Below are 4,356 nucleotides of genomic sequence, written 5' to 3' on the forward strand. Positions count from 1 at the left end.
AATATACCCCATTATAGAGGCAACTATTCAGTAATTTTCAAGATATTTGCAAATTAAAGTTTTGTGGACGCAACATGTCAGTTTACATAGTTCACTCTTTTACTAATTGTAAGTAATAGTGTGGCGTAGCGGCAGCGAGCTGAACTGCTATGCCGTGGACTCGGGTTCGTGTCCCGTCGTGGTAACTTTTTTTATACTTTTTTTTTAGCTTTTTACATTAGAGACAGAGAGCGAGAGAGCGGGAGAGAGAGAGAGCGAGAGAGAGAGAGAGAGAGAGAGAGAGAGCGGGAGAGAGAGAGAGAGCGGGAGAGAGAGAGAGAGAGAGCGAGAGAGAGAGAGAGCTTATAATATATATACGATTATTAATATGTGCTGTAGAATGTTAATGTCAATACTGATTTGAACATTTTATAATAAGAATAGGAAAATAAGAAAGTTTTACGTCATGACAATTTTTCAGTAGTATTCTGAATTTTGTGCCTACGCCGTTGAGTACCCTCACTGAGTACCCTAGGGTACGTCTGATTCCCTCTCTTCGTCACGCGACTCGAGTAGTGGGGGTGACTGCGTCGGCCAATAGAACGCTCTAGTCGAAACTGCGTGTGAGCCTAGGCGCCCCCCCTCCAAGCCAACCAATCGGGTGCGCATTCTTGCCTACGTCACCGCATTCCTGCCAGGGATCTTCTCGTCAGCTCACAACAGTACATCCGTCATATTGGTTCCGCCATTTTGTTTTCTGTTCTTTTAATTTCAGTTTCATAATTAACGACTTCAGGAACCCCAAAACACCAAGTTTTGTCCCATTCTGACAGTTTTCATAGGTTCAATCTCGATTTTACAGCCGCCATTTTACTTTTTTGCGATTTTGATTTTAGATTTGTAATCAGCGACCTCGAAAACCCCGAGATACCTAGTTTCGTATAAATCAAAGAAAGATTTGATTTTTGGCCACGTTTTGGAGTAAATCGACCACTGTGCGTCGGTCGTGTTCATTGTAGCCTCGAGCTGGCCGAAAGTATTCATGGATTTAATCATCTTCGAGAGAATAGAATACAAATAAAGAATAAAAATTTTATTCAAAGCTCGAATAAATTCTCGGCGAATACAAAATTATTCAAATAATTTTTGAATAATAGTTACTTTTTTATTCAAGCCTTCGAATAAAGAATAAAAATTTTGTATCTTTTATTCATTACCCGGAATTTTTATTCAAATAAAAATTTTGCCCATCTCTGCTTTTCAGCAATAATACTTCCACTTTATAATATTAAAATGTTTCTACAAACTATATACAACAAACTTAGAAATTTTCTAATATTAGAAAGAAAGATTTGAAGATTTTCTCAACTTTAAAAACATTCTATCAACAAATAAGTAGAACGTACTTATTTTCCATGAAAACAACGTATAAATTAACACTTATTAAACCTTGCGTAAATATTTTACGCAACAATAAGATAATATAAACTTCTAAGGTAATATGTTTGAAATAAATTATCCGGGATAGCGCGAACGCAGTCCCGACTAACAAAAATTATACGTCCGAGATATCCACATTAGGGATATTCGCAGGGGTCAGCTCAACCTTAGTGCAATGGAGGAGCCTCAACCTGGAGGAACCGCCTTCGTGATCACGGTAACCTCTACGCCAGGTAAGTATGCTTACTGCCACTTCTGGACGGTATTTGAGGTCGATGTCGTACACTTTTAACTGCGGAAAACCTCTTCATCGTCGGCGCACTCTGTCGGCAATTTTAGATATTACACAGCAGAGGTCTATCAAATACAAGCAACCCTCCTCCCTCGTGTAGCACAGCATTCCTACAATACGGTTTCCCGTACCTTCAACACAATCAAAGAATTGGGGATCCCCTCGATGGGACAACACATTATTGTCACTCAGGGCCGGCTCTAGGCTTAGCCACAATAAGTTTCGATGTAAGGGCACACTGCCTGTGGAACTCCAACATTGTAAAAAATAATAGTATTTTATATTTAATAACAACTTCGATTCACGATTGAGATTTTTTTCAAAAGAAGTTAACACATTACCGACCGGTGATTATTGCATAATTTTGAAAAATCTATGGTACATGGCTAAACCCTTTCTAATGGACCCTTGAATAGCAACAGCATTTTTCATTGTGAACTAACAAGTCACCCTTAATAACGTCATCTAATAGTTTTATTTAAGATTGCAATGTTAAAGAAAATTTCTATGCTTCTTTTTGGCTCAGTACAATTATCGAAAATCCTATTAATAGGCTTCCGGTAGGTAAAATGTTAAAATAAAAGAATGGATAACAAATTTTGTAACAGTAAAAGTCAGAGAAGTTTTAGCTTTAGCTTTATGCTATAATTTTTAGTAACGCTGTTCAACTTTTAACCCTTTGCATTTATTTAAACATGTTTAAACAATCATAATGTATTAATATTGGATATCGCTGTATTCGGGAAAGTCTACAGAATCTTTTGCTATAAAGAACAATTCACTATCTTTTATAATAACACCACAATATTTGTTTAAAGTTGAAAAATATGTTTTTTTCCAAAGTCATGTTTCTCAAAAACTGTGCGTCTAAGGAAAAAATTAAGAACAGATTCGGAATCAGCGCGAAAAACCCTATAAGAACCACCCAACACTAGTTGTGCAACAAAGGTGTTGAACAGTGAATTTCGTTGAAATCGGTTGACGTTGCAATGAGCTACAAACATTAAAAGACGGTAAAAATTGCAGTTTTTCACGATTTTCAGCCTCTAAATGCAATAAATCGATGGATTCTTACAACCGATTTCACGCGATGAAATTTTCACAATGCATATAATCGACACGGATCCACAAAACGTATTTTTAAAATTTCAATATAGACCCACATTAGAAAGGTGTAAAATGCAACTTTTAATATTTTCTCTACAAATCCGACCAATTGCAATGTTTGCAAAAATTTCTTTTCACACCCTGTAGTAAGCTAATTCCTACAAAAGTTCAAATCGTACAGTACAATATTAAAAAGTTATCGTTTTTTTGGGAGCGTCCGAATATTAATGGGAGTTACTGTATTAGACTAAAGAACTAAATCTTTAGTCGCGCGAGATTAAAATAAATCCGACATCCATCCCGAGGGATTGAAAATGCCGCGGGATTGCAATTCCTAATAATGTACCGTAAAAAACGCATGTTTTGGATGATCCAGTAATTCTCTAGTTATCTGATATCTCCGTTTAAGACAAGATTAATCGGGATTCTATTGTAATATGAAATATAATATAGGAGACGGCGAAGCATTCAAACACGTCACTGTGTATATTCCAACGTACGACCAGGAAGTATGGAAGACACGCGAATAAATACATAAGCACATGTGTACCTTCCGTTATACCTTCCAGCAGTACTCGTTTCATCCTTCAAAGCGGATACCGTCTCGTACTTTATTCTTCAAAGGCTCCGATCAACTATGGAAATTTGTAACTGCTACTCGAACCCAACTACGACGGACGATCGCTCGATTCAAAAGTTCAAAAGTACGGATTTTATTGAATCCTGTTTCCCCTACATTTATTGCTCTCTTATGAAACGGTCGGTGACATTTCCTTTGAAGACATTTACATATTTATATGGATAGTTATGTGCAACTCCGCTAACAGGTATCTATTTACTACTAGATATATCCATCGTATAATCAAGTCATTGTAGATTATATTTACTATATGTGTATAATAAATAACTCATCTCCAAAAATTGAACTTTTCTTTCTTTAAAACTATGACAATCCGCAAATTATTACTAACTCTTATAGGTAATGTATGTGGGATGTCTAAATTCCCGCGAAGAACAGGCGAAGCGCGCGTCCAGCGAAAACAAGCGGAACGCGCTTCCCGCGAAGAACAGGCGGAACGCGTGTTCCGCGAAAAAACAGACGAATAATGTCGAGGCAAAAGACAATCGAACAACGTCGATAGGAAAGGCGAGGGAGAGACGATCTCGCAGAGTCTCGCGTTGGTCGTCGCCGTGTACGGTTGTATCTTTGTATCCATATCTTTGTTCAATCATTAAACCACAGTATGCATATTCGTTACGAGTCGGCTCATTAATTGATCCCTGCCCGCGTAGATCGATTACTTAATTCGATCGCAACATCGTGAAAATAGGGAAATCCTACATGTACACATTGAATGTTAGATCATTATAGTCAAATATGTGAGAATTGTGAAGTTAAACTGTGAAGTGAACTGTGAACTTTCTTCTGAACTTTTCTTTGAACTTTTCTTTGAACTTTTCTGTGGACTTTTCTATGAACTTTTTTATGGGCTTTTCTTATGAACTTATGAACTTTTCTTACGAACTATCTTATGGAC

General features: G+C 37.1%; 1 non-coding gene across 1 annotated transcript; it reads right to left on the reverse strand.

Moving 5' to 3' along the window:
• Nucleotides 1-1,498: 1,498 nt before the first annotated feature.
• On the reverse strand, nucleotides 1,499-1,660 carry LOC143213827 (U1 spliceosomal RNA). The gene has a single exon (XR_013010046.1). It is a non-coding gene; the product is annotated as a U1 spliceosomal RNA (small nuclear RNA).
• Between the last annotated feature and the right edge of the window lie 2,696 nt (nucleotides 1,661-4,356).

Source organism: Lasioglossum baleicum, chromosome 11, assembly GCF_051020765.1.
Source record: "Lasioglossum baleicum chromosome 11, iyLasBale1, whole genome shotgun sequence".
Lineage (NCBI taxonomy): Eukaryota > Metazoa > Arthropoda > Insecta > Hymenoptera > Halictidae > Lasioglossum > Lasioglossum baleicum.